Below are 23,985 nucleotides of genomic sequence, written 5' to 3'. Positions count from 1 at the left end.
TTTTTTTTTGGGGGGGGGGGGGGGGGGGGGGGAGGGAGAGGGGGGTGGAAAGCGAAGAAACCTACATTTATATCAAATGATCTTCTAAGCAAAATTTGCAGTGATACCATTACACTACTCTGCGTGGGAGATTTCAGAAAAAAGCCCTGTTCTTATTTTTAGTAATAAATGCCCTCCCTTATCCTGACCTCTTTGGAGACCAGTAAAATTATTTTGATAGATAATATTTAGAAATAACTCACATTTTGATAAAATATTTATAATCTCTATTGTTCTTGACATATTACACGTTTCACCGTATTGACTTGTTGAAATAAGAGTAACTAAGTGTTTTAAGGTCCCTTCAACCACATACATACACACTTTATAGACATACATGTTTTATACCAAAAGAATGAAATTTCATCCCAACCTAAGATGTCTGAAGTAAGACATCTCTAGGCAACTTGCCAATGTGATCTAGTGTATTTCTGCTCTTGGTGGTGTTAACTACTGCCTGCTCTTACCAATAATTCCCCTCTGAAAAGTAAGCCATGTATGTATGTGCTTAACCTAAATATAGATTTTTGTGCTCCCTCACTATAACTATTGGAGATTTATAAACAGGTTTCTATCCAGTCTACCCCACCTGAACATAAGTGATAAACGATTCTAAACTATCTCTACAATCACAGAACTCAAACACTGTCAGCAAACCAGTCACATCATAAGTGATCTGAATTATGCTAAATGTCACTTCTCCAACACCCAGCATCTACAAATAGCCTGAGATGACTAACATTCTAACACAGTCCATACACTTAAGGATGGAGGAGAGTTCAGAATCATGTGGTCATACAATCATAGAATCATTTGAGTTGAAGGGACCCTTTAAGGCCATCTAGTCTAACTCTACTGCAGTGAGCAGGGACACCTACTGCTCTATCAGGTACTCAGTGCCCCATTCAGCCTGACCAGGAGTATCTCAAGGGATGGGGCATCCACCACCTCTCTGGGCAAACTGTTCCAATGCTTTACCACCCTTACTGTAAAAAAATTATTTTCTTATATCTAATGAAAACTCATGCTGACTTCATATGACGCAGTCCTGGAGCATGGAATCAATTTGCAGAGCTGATCAAAGCAGTTTATTCTGATTTAGACCAAATCTCAAAGCAATAAAATCACAGTCAGGTGTTGCTGTGCTGGATAAACTTGACAATCTTTTGGTCTGGCTGTTATTAACATCAGTAATTTGTCATTAAACAAATTCTAAATGTAAAAATCACTGCTGAAACTACAACTTTCTCTAACTGTTCTTTCATTTAGGGAGACTACAAAGCAAGAGGAAAGATAAATGATTGTCAGCAGCTTATATATCGGAGATACAAGGCCTTGTATAAAAAATATGGTGAATGTACATTTGATTGATTAGAGCATGCTGTTTGTATTGTATTTGGAAATGAGAATGTAGGAAGGAGGGAATTTCAATAGCAATGTGGAAATGGCTGTCATCAGGATTAATGTTAAATGATCATTCATGTCTGCATTATCTCACACTAAGTTTTCTTTAGTGGAATTTTAATAATGTAGACGTTATTGTGCATTACAGTGATAAGATCCTGCTTACGTTTAGTTGAGCTGGTTAATTTACAGCACCTAATTTAAGAGGCACCTATTGTATAAGGAATCTGTCCTGTTGGATTGATAGCCCAGTTTTTAGGATTTTATTTCCACAGGAATTTGATCTTCATCTTTTCTCCTCATCAGTGCCCTTGCTCTCCAGATTCCAATTAATCAAGTGTGAATGAAATTTCCTTCATTTGTAGGCACAAACTTCTTTAGCACACAATTCATGAGGTCACCTGTAAAGCAAATGCATTTTGGCTAAAAAGTGTCTCCACAGAATTTTGTAACATATATATAATATGCATGCAGGAAAAGATAAAACCTCTATCAGATATAATCATGTCACAGAAAAAAAAATTCTGCTGCAAATATTTGAAGTATTTGCTAACAATTTTTACCATCTATTGTGGTCTTTATGCATAGAACTCATATATTCTTATAATACCTCACACACATCTCACCAATGAAAATGAACCACTGGAGCTGATTGTTGCAGCTATTTAATCATTCTTATCTGCTCAGTGTGAGAATTTAATCTGCAAACAGCCTTACTACTCTCCAGACTTTAATGCATATTCAAACAATTTCAATCAGCTGTTATTTATTTTCATCATTTCATTTAATTTTTCTGAGGTGCTGACCACTATCTCGTTTGTCAAGCTCTGGTATCTTCTTGAAAGGTTTTGTTCTACGCTGGCCTTCATGTAGTTTTTAGCACTCCAGTATTTAGGGAAATTTCAAATAATCCATTAGAAAATGTTACTGACAACTTAAAACCAACTTCTCAAGCTTCTGTTCCCGCAGCCAACTGTCATCTCTTCATCAGCCAAGGAGAAAGGTGTAAAAAACACTTAGCAGTAAGGGGGTTCATATACTCAATGTTTTTTTCATACTCACTTTCTGCACATATTCAGACAATAAAGTTTTATTGGCACAAATGTTCTCTGCAAATGAAACTTAAAGTCTCATACAAGCATCTGCAGAAGGTGAGATTTAAATCAGCACAGGAAGGCATCTGGTGGGATGACTTTCTGTGTTCATCCATTCAAAGTACAGGAAGATAGGAAACATGGCATATTTTCTAATTTATAGTGATGAGCAACACATGTCGAATCTCAAATACTCACACTCGGTCCCCAGGGTAAAATACTGGTAGAAGACAATGGTGAAATAAATTCATACAGCATCCAATCTAATACTCATTAAAGTAAATGAAAAGACAGTCTGAAATTAGACGGGGTCCATAGTCCCAGTGTAGTCCCTACTCAAGCATATGAGAAATCTCATTGTCTTTAAGGAGACTAAGCATGTGTTCAAAGTTATGCACATCTTTAAATGCCAAGTTGCTTTGGAGCCAGAATAAATTCAGTTAAGGAGATTGTAACTTGCCCTCTGGGCTGAAGGAAAGCTAAATTTGCTTAATACATTTTAGATGTTTTACAAAACATACACTTCAGCTTAACAGCTTTTCAAATAAACTTTTCTACAAAGTTTGTACTGGCAGAATGCTAAGCGGCTCATCCTTTGAAGTGGAAGAGTACTGAATGTCATCTGATAATTTCTCAAAGTTCTTTGTTGCTGCTTGTTTCTTTGTTGGTTGTTTTTCAGCATTTTTGTTTTTTTTTTTTTTTTTTTTTTTTGTTAGTTTTGAAAATGACTGTTCTCTATTACTCAAACACATTTTTCTGAAAAGATGAAAATTATAAACCTTTTTCTCCTTATCCTTACAGACTAAAGTACTTCTTGTACAAAAAGTCTATCTGAACAAATAGACCAGCCTTGTATTACACAACTCCAAGGACTTCTTTGAAGATAAAGACCTTTAAGGTCTTGTCCAACCCAAACCATTCTAGGATTCTATGATTCTCTATATGTGAAAAACAGCAGATGCAAAACCAATGGGAAATGGATCTTTGTAGGTATGATCAGATAATGATTATAACATAAGGAATGGAGAGAGACAGTGAGCTACATTAATATTGCAATTTTAATTTCTAGTCTTCTCTGATTCCATTGATTATTTTAACATTTATTACTTTAATATTTACTTACATGAAATGTACCGATTACCAGGTAATTCATCAAATAATCACTTTTATTCTAGAGAATGTGGAATATGCAGTATTTGAATATTTCATTTAACTTTGTTACTGACTTTGTCATGGAATGAAAGAAATCAGTTTCAAATTATATTTTAAAACAGAATTTATTGATAATTCTTTACATTTGATATTTCCCTGTTTTGTATGTTAGAAAGAAATCTTTAAAACAATTTAAAATGAAATTTTGAATCTCAGCTTTACTTTACTTTTTCCATGTAGCTTTACTTCCTGGGTGTGCACATCCAAAGATTATAAAACAAATTTCATTCCTGCATAGAATGCTGGAATCAATGGCTTTACACTGGTGTAAATATCCAGTGATGAGCCTCTGGGCTCTGATCCTGCTTGTTTTCTTCTCTTGGGAAATAAGAAAGGAGGACACAGACAAGTAAAACATCAAGGAGAAGATCAAATGTGAGACAACATAAATGGCCTGAAATTGATTCTTTTTACTTTGGTGACATTTCATTAACTTCAGTGAAGTTTTGGAGTTTTTTTATAGAAAGGCAAGTGGGAAGAGAATAGACAGTAAGGAAAGAAAGACTTTTCTTGCAGACCACAATTCCTTGATTTGCTGAACTGTGATTTTATATAGGGAAGAGCAGCACTCTTCTGCAGCTCTCTAAAATAACCTTGTCCCTCATATCTATTCACATGTGACATTGCAGGTCATTTGTACCAAGAATTTCTGAGGAAGATCTTAGCTGTGCAGTAGTCCAGAAAAAAGACTTGTAATCCAAACTGTTAATCACAACTCTGGCAATTTCTAAATTAAAACTCTCTTCTGTTTTCTTTCTAGTCACAGTAACAGTCTGTAGCTACTCGAATATTCAGAAATTTTCCAGGAAGTTTGTTCACCAAAGAACTCAAATATATTGTGTTTTCTATCTACAGAGGTCCATTTAAGTTACTTCAGCCAGAATAAAATGTGGAGGTATGCAGCCACAGAGAGATGGAGCTTCCTTATTGAGAAACATATAGCAGTCTCTATTTGGTCCCTGTTCCAAGTATTCTTTGGTATAGGAAAAACATGAACATTTGGGGTGGGAGTCAGCTTTCAGATTCAGATACATCTAAATGTAAATGTCCAAATGTGAGAGAGCTGACTAGAGTCACTTGCTGAAAACCATCCATCTGAAGTCAATTGAAACTCTGTAGTAGATCTGAGGCATTTCCAGAAGTTTGGAAGTTGTGATGCATGGTCTGTGAAGTACACACATCCACTGAACTGGCAGTTACAATCCACCTGGGATGTCCCAGGCTGTCTCAAATGAACTTAGATGCTTCTGGAAAATGAATAGAACCCTAAGCTCCCATGGTAGCTGTTGGAGCTCACACTGATAAAAAACTGTTCAGCAGACATCCTCACCAAATAGCTCTTAAGGCTGTGTTAAGTTCACAGCTGGGGCAGATCTAATCAGAACAGTAATCACTTGCATGTACAGAGGTAAATTAATGTCTCCCAGTGTGAGTGTAGGTCATCCTTTTACTGGACAAACTACTGTCTTGGCAGCCCAGAGAACCAAATCCACTGTAGCACATTTAGAATTGTTCTGTGATTGTAAAGCAGCTGATAACAAACATGAATAAATCACTCTGTCTTGAAAACAAACCAATAAAATACCCAGTAACCGAGGCTTTGTAATGTGTACTGCATTTAAAATTTGTCTGATATCAATACTTATGTGCAGCTTAGTGCTCCTGTTCTTTAAAATCTGTCAATTTAATTTTCTCTTGAAAATAAATTAAAAGAACTCCTTCATGGCACCTATTCAGTTGGAATTGGTCTGAAAACAAATTTTATGGCCAACCTAAATCCATGAAAATATGTAGTCCTTTTAGAAACATTGATGTAGCTGCTGGTGCAAACAGCAGTGCCCTAAGGTATGCCTGTATTATTTTGCGATTGATGCATGCAGTGAAGTGGTTGAGCACAAAGCTGACAGATGCTCTCTGTGACTTGCATATTTGTAGGTCATTTGTGCACTCTGATGGCTGGAGGTGTAAACAAGAAAACTCTGGAACAAAAATCCATCTGTACCAGGCCTGAAATATGCCTTGTGATTGGATTGCTATAATGCAAAGTTAGAAAAACATTTAATGCAACTAAATTTAATTCAGAAGAAGCTTGTGTCACAATTCTACTTGTCTCTTGCTGATAATGCAGTTTTCTTTCCTACGCTTTCTAAGGTTGCAATAGTAAAGTAAATGGACTTTTATCTGTAATTATGGATCTCAAGGATAACTTCAGGCTTTATTCATCCAAGGATCTTGATTTTCTCTGTTAAAAGAATGGTATGTGGAAAAGGACCAAATTCTTCTGTCTTTATAAACATGCAAATGTTAAGTTAGCAATGATTGTGGTGTCAACTAGAGACCTACATAAATGCTTAGCTCCTTGTGCTACTCTTCTGTCAGCATAAAGAGGAACTCCTGAAGCTCTTCCTGTTTAAATTCACTCATAAAGACTAAGATGAAAGAAAACACTGAGATAGAGACATTCACATCAAACCACCTAGATTGCAAGTAAGTTGCTCTGAAAGAAATGCCTCCTATTTATTTCCATGGAAAGTACAAAAGATACAAAGAGTACAATAGCATTGTTTGATGGAGCAAATTCTTAGCTACAACACACTGTTTTTCAACGTAGTCACCACTATTAACTATGCATTTATGCCAGGTATGAACAAGTGCATGCATGCTGTCACCATTGCTGAAAAGCACCACCCACTGCTTCACTGTGCTCACATCCACTGTTTGGTCTCCAGAAACATTCATCAAATGTTGATGAATGTCAGTGGGTGCCATTTTTTTCCTCATGGAGGATTTCAGTGACAGTTTTGCTTCATATGTGCTTCCTTGTCAGGCACCGTTCTGTCAGTCTGCCCCTCCGCTGCCATCTGTCACACAGCAACAACATGTAATGAAATATTGTAATGGCAGGTTCACCATCTACTGCCATATCACCACCATCTGTCTCTGATTTCATGGGCCAACAGAATAAAATAGGAGGCATTACTTTCAGACCAGCCCTTGTAATGTGCTGATTAGTCATCTGGAGATAGAACTGAAAGTACTCCTGAAAGAATTTAGAGATTACCTGAGAAAATATGTTGCACCAATCGAAGGTAGAATTTTGTTTTACTTCTTTGTATGTGTCAGCATGGCACAATAAAGCACTAGAGATCGTGGATAGGTGAAAGGCATTCATGCAGAATGTAAGACTACATACTGGAAATATATGATTTATAAGGATTTAAAAGTTACAGTAGTCAAGAAAATGAAGCTTTTTGTGCAATGACATGACTGTAATGTAAGTATAAAGAAGGAAGTAGTTAGTTCAAGATAGAAGTTAATAGCAGCTTTGCATGTGGCATCTCTGAGCCCAGTAATGGAATACTGTGTGCTCAATGATTTCAGTAGGATATTAAAAAACAGAAAAATGCATAGACAAGAGCCACAAATAAAGACATTCAAAGACTAGATAAATGCCACAGAATGATAAATGTATTAAGTTTAATCTGTTTCCTTTTTTTGCAAGGAGACTGAGACATGACTTCATTGAAGCACATATATATGCTCACTGAAGGAATTGCCATGTATTAAAGGACCTTTAAGCAGGGATAATGTCTGGAATTTAGAAATAGGTGAAAATGAGTAACAAATTTTTAACATGGAAAATAATGGCCACATACAACAAAAGTGGTGATAACTTCTCCTGATTTCCTCAGAATTGTTCAAGTTTTTGAATTAAAAGTGACTGCTGTCAGTCAAAGGATAATTCAGTGACATTGAGTGGTCTGTGGAATATAGGAATCCAATTGGGTGATCTAATAACTAAAAAATTTTAAAGCTACAGAAAATGTTTAGTTAGGCTCTTCTGGATATTACAAAGCGGAAAAACCTTGAAGTCTGAAAAATGTGGCATATTTTACTGAGAAATATGGAAGATGCCAGATTGAACAGCCGAGGATACCGGTAGTCAAATCTTGTAGTAAAGTCCTGAGACAGGCTGAAGCAAGAATGTAGGGAAGCTGGGGAGGTACTCTGGAGAGTATAATTATAGTACAAGGAGGAATGGCTTCAAACCAAAAAAAGAGAAGATTTAGATTAGACATTCAGAAAACAGTTGTTACTCAGAGGGTAGTGAGGTACTGACACAGACTCCCAAGAAACTGTGGATGCCCCATTCCTGCAGGTGCTCAAGGACATCTTTGGTGATGCTTTGGGCAACCTGGTCTGGTAGGAGGAGGTGTCCCAGCCCCGGGCATAGCAATGGGGCCTTTGGTCTTTAAGATTTCAAAGTCAAAATCAAGGTATATTAGAAAGTATTGTTGAGTATTCATGAACATCTTATGGCTAGGATGACTGACCTTATCTATTTCTTCTCTTCCTTCGCACGTATCAATTCTATCAGCTGTAATTTTTCTTTCAAGAGCTAAGATATACTCAAGAAACAAGAATAAATGGTCCTGTGAGACTGAGATGATATTTATATAGCTTTGCGTCATGCATCTGTAATAAAACCAGAAAGTTTTTATGTACAAGTTTATCAGTCTGCTAGTAAATGCCATGGTTTAACCTGGAAGGTGACTTAGCACCACACAGTCATTTATTCACTCTCTCCTGTCCCCAGAAAGATGGGGGAGAGAATCAGGGAAAAGAAGGGTTGTGATAAAGACAATTTAATAGTTCTCTAACTCTAAATCAGCCAAAAGCAGGATGGTATATATCAGAAAAAAAATACTTTCTAAGGGCACTAAGATCAAAAATAAAATAAATGAAAAATATTTTTAATATTAAGCGTGAAATATTAAATAGGAATGGCAAAATATACTAGGAAACTGAAATCTTGAATTCCATTAGATCACTTGTTTACAGTGCTTCCAACTCAACTTATAGATAAAATAGGTATGGATAAGTTCAGTTAGGCTCCAGTGTTTTTATAAGCTTATATCTGTAAACATTGGAATCTTCTCAGACTCATTTATAACATTAATCATAGTTAGGGATAGGCAAGCATGAAATTTTACAGCCTACACATTCTGTCTGAGTGTATTCAGATTTGCATCCAGATAAATTTTTTGTTAATTTGTCTTGATTTCTATAACTTGCAATTACTTGTTTATGAATTCCAAAATATAACACAGTGAAGAGATATTAATGCAGTCCAAGACAAGGACCATTTAGGCAAATATTTGGCAAGAGCTCTGTAATATTTTATGCTTTCAATTAGCTTTTGAGGTCATCTTCTGTATCAATAAGAGTCTTGTTTGAGAAATCATCCACTACAGTTACACCTTTTTGCTTTCACTTGTACACCCTAAATGAGAATGTTCTGTTTATAAAATTTTATCCAGTGATTCTTGTATTATTTCCTTTAAAACCTATTATTCAACTAAATATTATCACTTAAAAATTCTTCCAGTCTGAAGGAACCGGTTGTGATTTTTTGTAAACTCCTGAAAAGGTTAATTAACCTTCTTAAAATATGCAACTAGTTTTTTAAGTAAACATGTCTATCTCTGGGCCACAGAACTATTTGTCTTGTGTTGTTGTTTATTTGTTCAGTGGTTTCTATTGTTAATGCAGATATTTAACTTTCATCCTGTTGGTTTATATCCATAAAACAGACTGAGGTCATTCAGTGCAACCCTGTAAGGTATTTATGTGTAGTTGATAACCCTGAATATGACGGGTATGGGTTGGTTCTTGCCTTTAGTCCAACTTCTTTTGCATAGAGGCTTCTACAGTACTGCTGTTCACTATGGTAACTGTCATAATAATGGACTCTTATAAATAAAATCTTGCTTTACAATCTCTGACTTCATAAACTTTCTTGCAAAGTTGATGTAATTTCTCATGAATCATAAAAATAGAAGAGAGCTCAACTACTGGGATTTAGCCATTCCTTTCTTTTACATTTGAGGGTAAAGTTCTATGAAGTAGATATTGTCTTAACTACAGCACTATATTTCAATGCTCCCAATTTTTTCATTCAGTCCAGGCTCAATCTATTAATTTCATCCCTCTGGTCAATAAACTATCTGCATATTACATTTTGTGTACAAACAGCTGAGGTCTTACTTTCTTACTGTAACCAATACTATTTGGAAAACAAGTTCCTAATTATTAGGTAAGCTGTTCGAAGTTAGAGGAACCTGCAGTTTTATCTGCATTAGACATTCTAATTTCAATGAGATATTTTGGTTTCAAGTGTGATGGGAGAAGGAGATTTCCTTCTGTCCTTCCTGAAGATAAAGTGATAGGTTTGACATTTATTCCAGGGTAGGTGAAGGAACATGAATAAACATACTTTTGAACTTGCGAATGTTACATATGTATGTCAGTATCTTAAAATGCATTCTACATTTCCAATTTTCTCTTCTTACTGGGCAAACCTACACGGCAGTCTAAGGTGTCTTAGTTCTAGCTTCACTTATGCTTCCACTTGCAGAATGGAGAGCAGATATCATGAGTGACTGCATGTATTTCAGGGTGACAAAGATAAGAGATATCATAATTCTCTGTAGATCATTTGGTGTCAATTTCTTCCTACTGATTATTTTGACTCAAGCAATAGTTAATAATTAATACAATATCTGTTTACAACAGAAATGTATTTTCTGCGGTTCCTAACTGCAAGATATGTTTAATTCTAGGATTAAAAATAATGTTGTTGATTATATAAATATAGAATTAATTTGCATTTTAAATGGTTTCCTTTTCCTGCAAAAACAGAAAGGAATAAAACAGAACAAATAAATATGAACAGTACCTTATAATTACACTAACAGATATTTACAAACTACGGCATTATGCCACAGCTCACTGAAATATTATTGTTCTTTTCATAATTCAAATAAAATTAAAGAAGCCATTTGCTTTAAGCTTTGTAAAATAAGTAATGCTTATATGAATTTTGGTTCTAGTCTTTTGTTGCACAATTTATTGCACATATTTACTGCAACATTATGGAATCACTTTTCTTTAGTGTAGCCAAGACTGTTAAGGAATTTGGACTTTATTAATTTTCTGTTTATAACAATTAGAAATTATCTATGTTACCTGAAGGAAGAAATGAGGACAAGGAAAATTTAAAGAAAAATATATTTTAATCTGAGTTTATACTGTACGTCAGTTCTTTTGCTCACAGGGTGAAAAGGGTGAAAGCAGAAAGCTATAGATAGGAGAAACAGGAAAACATTTACTGCATAGGTTGAAAATCCGTATCAGTCAGTCAGTGTCCTAAAAAAAACAGTAGCAAATATGTTGTTGGAAACAAACCTGTTTCTTGGAGCTAGGGACAAGATTTTGGTGTTATATGTATTTCTTCAGCTTTTCCGTTTTATGATTTTGTCAATAGAGTAATCAGTTGCACAGAGCAGAGCTGTAGTCCAGGAGGTCTAAGGAAAGGAATGCTTTTTAGGTCTTGTGTACAAAATTGTCTTGTCAATCAGTGATTGAAATGAATGCTCAGATTAACACAGTTAACACTAAACTAGTTTAAATTATGCTGAAAGAGACAACTGTGCCAGAAAGACAGAGAAAGCTATCTCAGTCTGTATGTGATAGCAGCTTAATTTGACATGCAAAATCAAAATCAATCCCAAGATACTCGTGAGAATCTATTTACTATTAGAAACATTTATTTATTATTTCATAAATTTCAAAATTATGTTTATTAAGGGATGAATTTGTTGGTTATTAATGCCTGAAGTCAAGTGAGGGACAACCACGGGAGGTTCAGTTTGGATGTAAGGAAAAATGTATTCTCCAAAAGAGTGGCAATGCATTGGCACGGCTGCCAATGGAAATAGTGGAGTCGCTGTCACTGGAAGTGTTCCAGAACCATAGAGATGTGACACTGAGGGACATGGGCAGTGGGCATGGTGGGGGTGGGTTGGCGTTGAGCTTGGGGATCTTAGTTGTTTTTTCCAACCTTCGTGATTCTGTTACTCTGTTTCCCAACACAGGATTTCAGTCAATGACATTTGAAAATAGAAACATATTTTAAAAAGACAAAATGTTCTTTCTCAGGAAATTTTATAAAATGTATTTATTTGTAGGTTTTGTTGTTGTTGTTGTTTGTTTGTTTTTCCAATAAATTTTCATGGTGTTCTGTAATATAATAACATCAACAATTTTGTAAATTTAGTCAAAAAATTACCCAGAGTTTCAAACTGTAAAAATACAGGCATCTTCATTACTTTACTTCACTTCTGTTTTTTACAGACAGAAGGCTATCTTAGTGGTAGGATTTTTTTGTTGTTTTTTTCTTGATTAAGGCATTTTTATGTTACTTTGGTGAAATAAAAGCTGAGGCATTATCATCCTTTGAAATACTTTACATAAACCAAAATAATGTCGGGGTTGTGTTTTTCTGACATTTATCATAATCACACTGAGAAGCTGTTCTTCAGAGATCTTCTTGAAGTTATATGTTGTTATTATTAATACCATTAGAAGTATTTATTATCATTGCCTTTTCTTATTTCTGTGTACCTGCACAAAAGATTAGCATTCCCAAGGAACTAAAAATCTTTACAGCAAGATGCAAATAACCATCATGACTTACAATCTGAGAGTGATGTTATAAAAAATACGTAGATCTTTTCAGATTAATGTTCAATAGATCAAAATTGCCAAGAGAAACACTGAGTGGAAGTACAAAACAGGTGCATATTTTGCTCAGTTACTAAGATCTCACTAGATCAGTTCCAATGCCCAGTAGTGGAGTAAAGCTTGTGTTTCTTTGGTCTTTGCATCCTCTTCACAGCCACCTTCCTTCTTCAGAGCTGTTACTCTAGTAGTTTTGACCAGGATTTAGCTCACTTAGAAGAAACACATATACTCACATTTAATTCATTATCCTACATTTTGGCTTTGAGCTTTTAGATGTCTCCATTGTAGTTAGATTACTTCTTTTCCTTTCTAATATCTTGCTTTCCCACCTATTCACCCACTGCCAGTTTCATTTCTTTATAATGCCATAGGTGAGCTGTTTTCATCTATAGTGTTCTTAAGAACATTATTTTGCAAAAGGCTCCTTGCAAGACAGAATTATGCAGACAACAAAGAAGTCAGAAGCACTTACAGGAAGAAGATATTACACTAGATGTCTTTATCCTGACACTTAAATGGAGTGTGACATTCTTAAAATGTTAGTAGAGCATGGGACGTCAAGAAAATAGTAAAATATTTGTGCTCTATTAACACAAGAAAGAGGTGTAGATGCATAAAGGAAAATTCAAAGACAAACACGGTGGCTTAGGAAAGAAATCTAGTAAGGCAGTAATCCTATCATGTCAAAAAAGAGCATTGTACTTTATAACAGATGAAAGCTTCTGTCTATTGTATGAAAGAGATAAAATAGAGAAGCAGTAAGTACTGCATAATCTGAACTCTTTGTTCAAGCCACACTCTGTTTATTCTTATGGCAACAGTCCAAGGATAAAAACCAGTATATATTTAAAGACTTCTTTCATAATTACTGAAAAAAAAAAAATCTATACTGAGTGGGTGCAGTAAATAAAACATTTTATTCAAATAAATAGAATATGTAAAATAAGGTCACATCCTATTGGAAAGAATAAATACATCAGTCTAATCCTGCTCAACCCTGAGATCAGCAGATTCAGTTTTATCCCGCTCCAAGAAAACAAGAAAACTTAACTGAAATATTTAAAGAGAAAACAGTTCAAGATTGTGGTACTATGAACTGCTTCTTCTGGTTCAATAACATTTCAGCATGACAGCTAAGAAACAAAGCAAAGCATAACAAAACATCCTTCCAAATCAAGTGGTTCAACATTTGAATCTAATCTGTTTTTGTCATATTTAGAGAATACGGAAAACTTAGATTTCTCTGTAATGCATGAAAATCTTACCCGATATGTAACAAAAGGAAATAGAATGTATTGTTTGTCTGTTGGGATACTCAAACAGGACACAGGAATTTTTAATGTTATCTTACCCTGCATATGGCCTTGTCCACAGGAAAGTCTATTACAGGTAGGGTTAAATGGTCCTTTTATTTTTATGTTTGCTAGTATCTCAGTGCAGCAGTAGAGAGAACATGAGAAAGAATAACATTGAAATAAATATTTTATTTGTTTCATATTAATTTCCTTCTGTGAACTTCACAGACTGCAAATGAGAATGCTGCATACTGAGATTATGCAAATGTGCCATAGGAAGATGAACAGAGGGTCTTCTGAGCAAGACAATTTCACTAATCAACTCTTCTTTGAGAAAAAAAATTCAATTTTGCAAAGTGCTTCTGCTGCAATGATGTCTACACTCCTTAACTTTATTTACTGCAGATGACATGTATTGTATTTACTAATGTCTCTACTTCCCAAACTCGTCCTAAAAGCTGGTTACTCTCTTCTGGAAACAAAAAGTAGCTCTTCTTAGCTTTGTGTATCATCATCATCAATTTGAAATCTGAATTGCTATTTATATTGTCACTGCACAGTATACCTACACAGAACTGTCTCCTTTAGCCCTGCTTCCATTGTTCTATTAACTATAGAGAATAAGGGCAACACAAAATGCAGATAAGCAGAAAAATAATAAGCAGAATATACAGGGGAAAATAAATGCAGGTTATAAGTTACAGGATATTGTGTCTACAAGCAGGCTTGTAACAGGCAGTCCACATCTGTCTGCTTTTTTTCTCCTTCCCAGCAGGTTGATTCCTGCAACATGCTCCTAACAATTTGTAAGCATACTAAAGTGTTTCCTTTAGAAAAAGACTGAATCCAAACTGTCAAGTGAGAAAAAATTCACAGTATGCATATATCTAATTTTCCAGTGCTTAATTATATTTGCCATTATACACGTTTCCCTTATTTCTGTTCTGAACATGTCTACCTTCAGCTTCCAGCCATAGCACCTCATTACGGTTTTGTCTACTAGATCAAAGTGGTCTCTCCTTTCAGAAATCTTCTTTCCGTATTAATACTGATCATCCATAATTCTATAAGTTGAATTTGGATGTTATTGAAGTTGATTTGACTTTTTCAAAACTTTCTTGACTCTCAAACTAAATTAACATAAAATTGAAATACCTGATGTATTTTGTATTGCTTTATTTTATTCTTTGCATTTCTTTGGCAATCTGAAGGACTACTGAAAAGTCTGGGGGCTTGTGAGTGTCTTTGTCAGGATAGTTGCTATCCTAGTATGTTTTTTCAAGATCTGGGCGACCCTGGAGGTTGTTTTTTTTCTGTTGCCGTTGCCAATGATCTTGTCATGGAATAATGTATAAAATTATCCTTTTTCAGGATAAAGGCAAAAAAGCCGATCCATGAGACTCAGTATTTAACAGGATATGGAATATATCTTAAATTTTAATCACATTATATATAAGTAGCAACATTTAGACAGTCAGGATAATTTTAATTTTAAGGTACTGCTTTAAAGCAACCTCACACTGACCTACTTTTTTTTTGTAGTCATTTCTTTAACAAAAACTTGATAACACGTTCTTGCCCCTGCAGAATTGCTGTACTGACAGAGGAAATTTAACTGTATGCATGATTAATGACTAAGGTAGGGCTCTATCAAACATGCAACATGCACTGGGATGCTTGATGCATATGACAGCCCCAGAATGATTGTTCTTTGGAGGAATGGATAGCAGACGGTGACAAAATTATGATTGGGTGCATCCTGCTGCATCAATAAAATGGGACATGACAACAAACGGGACTCTTGACCTCATCTCTTACAGTGGTCCATATCATTTGTATAAGCAAGTCATTTAGGTGCTTAGACAGTTTTCTTTCCTGCACTTTGTGGTTGATTAATAAGGCCTTTTATGCAACAGCCATCAGAGAACAGTTGAGAAGGGAGAGAAACAAAGCATAGCCTTGGAGATGAAGCAATTCACTGGAAAATTTGTTTCTACACAGAGGTTTTTTTACAGATCTTTAGTTCCAAACTGGGCAAATGACATATTTGTTAATGGTTCGTATGAACAATGTATTGCACATGAGTTTGCCTTTGTGTACTGTGTACAAATGTAGAAATACCCACGAATGCTATCTCCATCTTTTTAGAGCAGACTTCTGTTATGATATCAAGATATTATCCTAATATTCAAGAAGACATGTTTATTGTCTAAATAAATTTGTTCACTTAGTAGACATATGATACGTAGCTTTCATCAGACTTTATATTATTCAGTTCTTTTTCTCTTTTCTGCATCTCATTTCGGAATTTGAAAACAAAGAAGAGAACAGTTTCTGTTAGGACCACGGAGCTTATCGGAAACATAAAGCTGTGTATATTCATTAAAAAAAAAAAGAAAAAAGTAGATAATATGGATTTACTATAAAATATTTTATTGAAGTATTGATTTAAATCAATGTTTTGTTTTGTTTTCTTTTGTGTTTTGAAATAAGAATATAACTCCATATCGTTAAATTACTACAAATGAGTTTTCAAAGGTCATTCCAGGTATCCGAGTATTTCAAGTTATCACTGGTTTCTGAACTAATAAAGGGGAATTATATAGCTCCCTGGTGTCTAAACTATTTTCTTTATGCAAGGAGCCAATATTTTTTTAATCAATTTAATATTTCTGACTTTGTCTACATAAATAGAGCATTAATGAGGTAAATAAGACTCTTTAAACACCTTAGAGTCTTTTGTTCTGCCGTTTTCTTTGTTCTTTGATTTCAGGAAGTCTAGTTAACTTTCTTTGTCTTTCTCATTGTTTCTTGTCACCTTTGACAATTGCTGAACAGAACAATAAAGTCTGTTTTTAAACTTCAGTTCCAGCTACAGAGAGACAGATCTTAGAAATGTCAGGAATGTCAGGCCACAAAGATGATGAGGTGCCTGGAGCATTTCCCTTATGAGGAAAGTCTGAGAGCCCTGGGACTCTTCTGTCTGGAGGAGAGAAGGCTGAGAGGGGATCTTACCACTGTTTATAAATATCTAAAGCATGGGGGTCAAGTGTATAGGGCCAGGCTCATTTTGGTGGTACCCAGCATCAGGACAAGGGCCAATGGGCACAAAGTGCAACACAGGAAGTTCCATACAAAGATGGGGAAGAAGTTCTTTACTGTGAGGGTGACAGAGCACTGCAACAGAGTGCCCAGTGAGGTGGTGGAGTCTCCTCCTCTGGAGAGATTCAAAGCTTTCATGAGCAATGTGCTGTAGAAAACCTGCTTTGGGAGGCAGTTGGACTAAAAGATCTCCAGAGGTCCCTTCCAACTCCAAGGGTTCTGTGATTCTGTGATCAGCTCCTTGCTTTTCCTAATAGTAAGGATTCCTCACTTCTTTCAGCTAAATCATGATAGAATCAAAATATTATGATTATTTGTCTGACAGATATTAATTTGCACAGTAAATATTCTTTGCACTGTTGGAGTCACAGATCAGTCCTGTTGTTCCTGTCTTATGCAGCTGTAAGAACAGGAGGGTCTTATGCAGCTATAAGAACAGGAGGGTCACTGCTGTCTTTTTCTTGACATTGTTCTTTGTAATTTTCTTCTCATCATGGAACTGCTTCATATCCGATACTGGTGATGCAGGTACAGAGGAGCTCAGAACAAAATCTAGATGAAAGCACAGCTTGACTTTACAGTGAAAGCTATGACTGGAACTGAAACGAGAAGCCTGTATTCACTTTAAGCCATAATCTCAGTTGTGTTTAGTGGCTATCCTATTACAGTGTGAGTGAATGTGTGAATGCACTTGCTACAGGCAGCAGCACAGATGAGTATAACAGTACCTAGACATTTCAACTAATATATCAAGTAATATTTCTGATACAATATTTCTGTAATTTTTGTTGACAAATGCTGTCTCCTTTGTGGTATCATAATGTCTCCCTCACAAAAACAATAGCTGTCTAAGCAGATATCTAGGAAATACAATTTCACTATATGGATTTGGTTTAGTGAGTTATGACTAACTCATTAAGACTACAGGTAAATGAGAGATAGCTATCAATCCTACTTTACAAGAAATTGAATGTAAATTATAGTGTTCTTGTTTTTATCACAGACAGAGCAGTAAGTTTATAGTACAGTCATAAAAATTGGTTGGTGACGTGTGTTTTGGTACAGCAAAACTTTCTGCTGTACTGGTACCATTTGGACAGCAAGAAATGTACAGGATTTTTTATTATTATTATTTTTCCTGATAGAGAAGAAGTAGAATTTGTTCAAAATCCTATGGTGGAATGTCAGCTGCCAAGCGCTCTCACAGCTTGCTGCTCATAGGCATAGAGTTCCTTCTTAGTGAAATCATTCCTAAAGATGGGGTGAAATGTCATTTGTGTGCTGAGATACATGACTGCATGTTTCCTGCCCTAGGGAACCTGAAGTTCTTTCTGTGCTGTGGAGGAATGATTGATGCATGTTTTAAGTGTGAAGTGTCATAACCATATCATCTTAAACCTCAAAAGTCAAGTGATATAACTTGTGTCTTCATTATGATTCTGTATTTGTGGCAATTTTCTCTTGCTGAAACTTCACGTCTCCCAGAGATGACGACATGTAGGGTCATGACCACCAAGTGCAATGATTGCATTTTCTTTTTGGTCTATTTCTGCATTTGATTTCATTAACCTGATAATGAGGGGAAGAAGTAAAGCAATTTTTATTATACACCAACAAGATTCAGGGTAAGGCAAACGATCATATTTCTAAACCATTCCTACTCCCTACATGTTGCATCCTGCATTACAGAGCTCATTTGACCTGAGTCACATGGAGGACAACATATCACGCACCGTAGATGAGGTATTAGAAAGGTAAATAAAGCAATAAATAAACAAAAAGATAAATAAATAAGTTGGAACAAAACTGGATAATTCGTTCTATGAACACTTTCTGTTCCACTTGCTTTTACAGAGACTGTGAACAAACAAATCTTTATCTAAAAACAAACAAACAAAAAACAAACAAAAAAAGCCCCCCCCCCAAAAAAAAAGAGAGAAGTTAAGCACGAGGAATGATTACACAAACTGGCATTTTTGCTCTGTATTCACATAGGAAGTGTTCAAAGAGACTACACCACTTTGGAAATTAGCAGCAGCAGTAGCAGGGAAGAAGAGATTTAACAAATGATGAGGAGAAAGAAAAATTAAAGTAAACTTAGATGGAAAAATGAAGTGAGAATTGTGGTAATTTAAAACCCAAGTGAGCAGATAGTTGAGAATCACATACAGTGTATTTTTCACGACCAAGAGGCTTATGTTGTGATGGCAATTTTGTCATCTCCATGCCAAAGAAGTCATGAAGTGGTGTTCCTCAAATATGCAGAAAATAAAAACCATTTCCCTGGTCTTTAGTCTTTTTGGATATACACATTAGGGATTTACAGTACTTATTCATAGTCCAATGTTGCTCATAGACTACAGGCATCATGAAGTTCCCTGAGGCTAATTCAGTAAAGCGAAAAAATAATTTTTATCTGTCTTTTATATGATAGGAGAAGAATAGTGTATTTAAATTATAGGAAGGAAGATTCAGGTTAAATATTAAGAGCCAAAAGATTGTCAATACTGAAACATGCAGAGATATATTGACTAGATAGGCTCTGGAGTTGCCAGTGTGGGAGATCATTAGGAACAGCTTATATAAACATCTTTTGGAAACAACATGAACAACTGATCCTGCTTAAAAGCAGGCAGGAAAACTGTGCCTTTTGGTCACCCAGACATATAGTAGTGTTTTTCTGGATGATCTGGGAGAAAATATGGAAACACCTGAGAAAGAAAAAGAGAAAAAGAATGAAAATGGAAGGAAAAAAAGAAAGAAAAAAGGCCAGAAAATGAATATAATTTATTGTCAATCCCTTTCCTTCTCTGTGTCTTGTATTTATCCTCTGCAGCTAAGAAAACTCTCTCACTGCCCAGGACTTATTTACCAGTCCATCTCCTTGAAGAGCCTCCCTGCCTTGTTGCCAGTTGAGGAGGACACTGAAAGAGATGTTCATGACTTTTCAGGACTTCCTACAAGGGAAACACACAATCCATACAACTAAGAGGCTTCTAGCAACCTCCCACCAGCACAGTTTTTAGACAATTCTACTTTTCTTAAACTAGAGGTGTATCTTTTTTTTTTTCTTTCTTTCTATTCAGTTTTAAAGATATAGTCCCTGTATCATGCTTTTATTTAATAATCATTTTATTTTAGCATGATGTCCTCATTTTTGTGAGGATGTCTCTTCTTAAGGTAGTTTTTGCATCTTGATTATTACACTTATTCATATAAGCAATTCTTATTTATTCTGTCTTACAGTATTCATGTAGTGACTTCTCTCATGATTAATTTCATGGGATGTAGGAGCTCAATTTAGGTACTTTTTGGGGTATTAAAACCTGTGATCTATAGTATATGGTGTAATCACTAATTTGGGTAGGTTTATGTCAGAGAACTAGCTGAAACAAGTATATATATATCTATAAATATATATTTGAATATATATATACAAGTTTTAGCTATTGGTTGAAGCACCACTATGAAAGCAAGTACTTAAAAATGACTACCGTTGTGGTGTAGTTCTACATTTGCCAACTCAATATGCATATGTCCCTGAAATATCTCCTCATATGAGCAAGTTCTGTCTGAGAGGATATTCAGCCATATTGTCAACCTTTACAGCTTTCAAATTACTCTCTTGGCAGAATTGCTGGACTAACCTATTTCTGCACTGCATGTTTTCAAAGGGAAAAAGACTGGAGCTATGAATTGGTATTTCTAGAACCATTGGTATTTCTCAAACCATCTCTACCTCACTCTTTTACATCATAGAATCGTAGAGTGGCTCGGGTTGGAATGGACCTTAAATATCACCCACTTCCAACACCCCGTAATGAGCTGGTTGTCCCTCACCAGATCAGGCTGCCCAGGTCCCCATTCAACCTGGCCTTGAGCATCTCCAGGGATGGGGCATCAGCAGTTTCTCTGGACAGAAGTGCCAGGGCACTCTCTGAGTAAATAATTTCTTCCTAACATCTATCATAAATCTCCCTTTTTTAGTCTAAAGCCATTTCCTCTTGTCCTGTCACTATCTGCCCATGTAAAGCCAATTTTCAGTCGCTTCAGGGAGGATTTGCTCTTTGGTTTCTACATTTATCCAGCAGTGACAATAGTTCTGTTGATGCCCAGTACTCTAACTTGCTGTTTAAAGGTAAGCAGAAAGGTGTAGACTGATTTAATGTAAGCTGTTTTTTATTGAAATTTACTCTGTTCATTGGGTGTATGAATAGAGTAGAAATGTAAGCTTCCATCCAGAAATGTTCAAAAAAGTACATTATTTTCACCAAAGAGATTGAGTGTTTCTACCTTTATTGATCCAGATTTACTGCAATGGTTAGAAATAGTGCAGAAACTTTAAGAAGCACTCTGTTCACAAATTGGCTGAGTGTAGGTATGTTTGAGTGTATGGTATATCATACCAATACTTCCACTCTTTAAGGGCAGGACCTATCTGTATGTCAGAGGCATAGAAAAGGCGTGTACTTTCATCACTCTCCAAGTAATATGGTAGTACTGCAATACTCATAGGGGGAATATTGACTCGGTACTTACTGATATTCAGCCCTTCAATCACTTCCCGTATGACTGATAAGGGAACAATACTTGTGGGCTGTATTGCAAAGAAATGGAATGCTTGACTGCACATCACTGAATGTATGAACTCAATGCATTGAGTCTGGAGATTTTATCACTAATTCAGAACGACAACAATCTACAGAAAGAGTTCAGGCTTGAATGTTCAGGGCAGCTACCTGATCTGTTTGTACAATCACATAGGATTATTTGAGGATATTTGTTTATTTGTTTTCTTTCTACTTGTATTAATCGCCAGGAAATCTGTCCTGATTGCATTCTGTCTGTGAAGATATTCTTCCCTACAAATGCTTTCTGTCTGACTACTTGCAGATTTTTTGTGAACAATTCATCAAGGAAAAAATGTCAAATGAATGTGACTTTGTGGCTGAAGTTGTGTGAAAGTCAGCAGGTATTGTTCAATGGGATGTCTGCACGAACTGTTTTGGTTTGGGTTTGGCTTGCATACATTGAAGCCTCCTGAGCTACAGGTTCAAACAAATCAGCAAAACCCACTTCAGACCTCCCTATTTATTCTGGCTTCATGCTGAAACCACAGAAAACACTCAGCTTTTATAAGTGAGAATAAAAAAGCGTGACTCACCCCTAACTTTCTTCCAGCTTTATGGCATTTCTAACTCTACTGATTTCAGCATTGGCCTGATTTCAGAGAAGTTAAACTGACATAAACTTAAAATGATACAACATTGAATCAAGTCCCTCAGGCTTAAAAGACATGTATTACAATGATATCTGTTCACTGACCTTTGTGAAATGAATATGGAGATTTCAGTTCAGTTCCTATTTGCAGAGCAGTCAGCACTGAAACCACCACCATTAATACCTCTCTTCTCTGCAGTGCAAGAGCTCTGTGGAAATAAAGTCTTTTACTCCGTTAGGACAAGGATAAGGGACAACCTCATATATCAGGATAAGAGGTCATTTCTGGGGTCATCAAACTCTGCATACTGCATCCATATCACACACACAAAAAAATCTCTTTCATGCACTAAAAACATCTCTCTTAAAGAGGTGTTTTGGCATGACAGTAATCCTCTTCAGCTATCAGACTGACTAGGGAAATAGCTTCTGCCAAAGCTTAGTGAATGACTTTGTTTTGGGCTTTTCAGCTCTTTCACATGCAATATTAAAATATTCCATGTTTATGTAAGGAAACAGTACTTCACAATTTGCAGGATTACCTTGCCTCTATAGCTGTTCATCTGGGCATGCCAGATCTTCCCCTATATTAATCACTGTGATCAGCAGTCCAATACTTCTAGATCTAAAGCCCCTATGCGAAATCATATAATGAATTACACTAATTTAAATGGATTATTTTGATTAGAATTGATTAGTGATGACTTTAAAACCGAACTCTTTCCATAAGTAAGATTAGAAGAATAGTAATTCTAAAGAAGTAGTAAGAAAATTGCAAATTCCTTCGTAAACCATATTTCCAGCAGTTACAGTGTCTGAGCCGACACAAAGCACTGAAACATAAAGCACTCAGATGTAGTTTTTACAACTTAAGAAAAATCTATCTGATCTCTCAGAAACTTTGCATTGTTTCTCCTTCCTATGCAAAACCAGATAAAAACATGTTTTAGCTGGATTTTTTCCAAACCTTTTTAAAGATTACCTGCTTTGATAAATACTTGGAAGTTTACTGATGAAAAGCACACTAGGGAGTAGCTGAATATTATTATAAACACACCAGAGGGGCCATATGAAAATCTTTTTTTATTGTTTCCTGACTTATGGTGAAAAACTTGATAGATTTCTATTTTCATTAATCTGCTATCACTTGAAAATGTCAAATCTCTGTTAATAGTGACAATGTGCAGTTTAATCGTTTTCTTGCCTATGTATTTATCTCGGCAAACTTAAATATTAGCTACATATCTGTGCTATCCAGGGGAAAAACAAAGCATAGTATACCTTTTCTGTAATAAACTTTCTTCTTATGTAATGAAAATGTACCTAACTGCAATTTACTTGGGTAGATTGAGATTATCTACTCAAAAAGTGATTGTGGATAATAAATATTAAAAGTTTCTTATCTAAAATCACATTATCAATAGATAATAAAAAATCACCTATATTTTATACATATTCGTATACATATATATACAATCACAAGATATATATATACAAGTGTACATATACATGTATGTGTATGTATTTAGATACAGCTATTTCACAAAACTAGCATTTATCCTGGCAAGTATGAAGACAATTATTTCGTGACATTTTTGAAGAATCCATATTATGCCATAATAATGCAAGTAAAGTGCCTTTCAGATTCACATAGTTTACACAAGAATTTCTTTTCCCTTGAAGATACTCATTCACTGGGCATTGAGACTTCAGAAAACTTTTTTGTTGAGAAACTGTATAACCTCAAAGTTCCAAATTTTCTTCACAAGTATGTTCCCTCTTATACTACAGTTATTTTCTGACTCTTCCCTGTGTTGGGAGGTGGTGGAGTCACCGTCCCTGACTGTGTTCAAGAGGCATCTGGATGAGGAGCTACGAGATATGGTTTAGTGGCTTGTGGTAGCAATGGTGATGGGAGAACAATTGAACTGGATGATCTTCCAACCTTGTGATTCTATGATTCTATGATTTTTCTTTTAAAATAACTGTAGACACATCCAGGACTTAGTCTTACCTGAGACATCTTTGAAATT

General features: G+C 35.5%; 1 long non-coding RNA gene across 2 annotated transcripts; it reads right to left on the bottom strand.

Annotated features, from left to right (window-relative positions):
• Positions 1–1,104: 1,104 nt before the first annotated feature.
• On the bottom strand, positions 1,105–11,123 carry LOC121110704. Of its 2 annotated transcripts, XR_005859604.2 has the most exons (3): positions 10,998–11,123; positions 8,084–8,225; positions 1,105–1,844 (listed from the first exon to the last, which is right to left on the bottom strand). It is a non-coding gene; the product is annotated as an uncharacterized LOC121110704 (long non-coding RNA). The 2 variants fall into 2 exon arrangements; XR_005859603.2 differs by lacking the exon at positions 8,084–8,225.
• Positions 11,124–23,985: the final 12,862 nt, after the last annotated feature.

Source organism: Gallus gallus, chromosome 4 (assembly GCF_016699485.2).
Source record: "Gallus gallus isolate bGalGal1 chromosome 4, bGalGal1.mat.broiler.GRCg7b, whole genome shotgun sequence".
Taxonomy (NCBI): Eukaryota; Metazoa; Chordata; class Aves; order Galliformes; family Phasianidae; genus Gallus; species Gallus gallus.
This window is presented reverse-complemented; position numbering and strand designations above follow the sequence as displayed.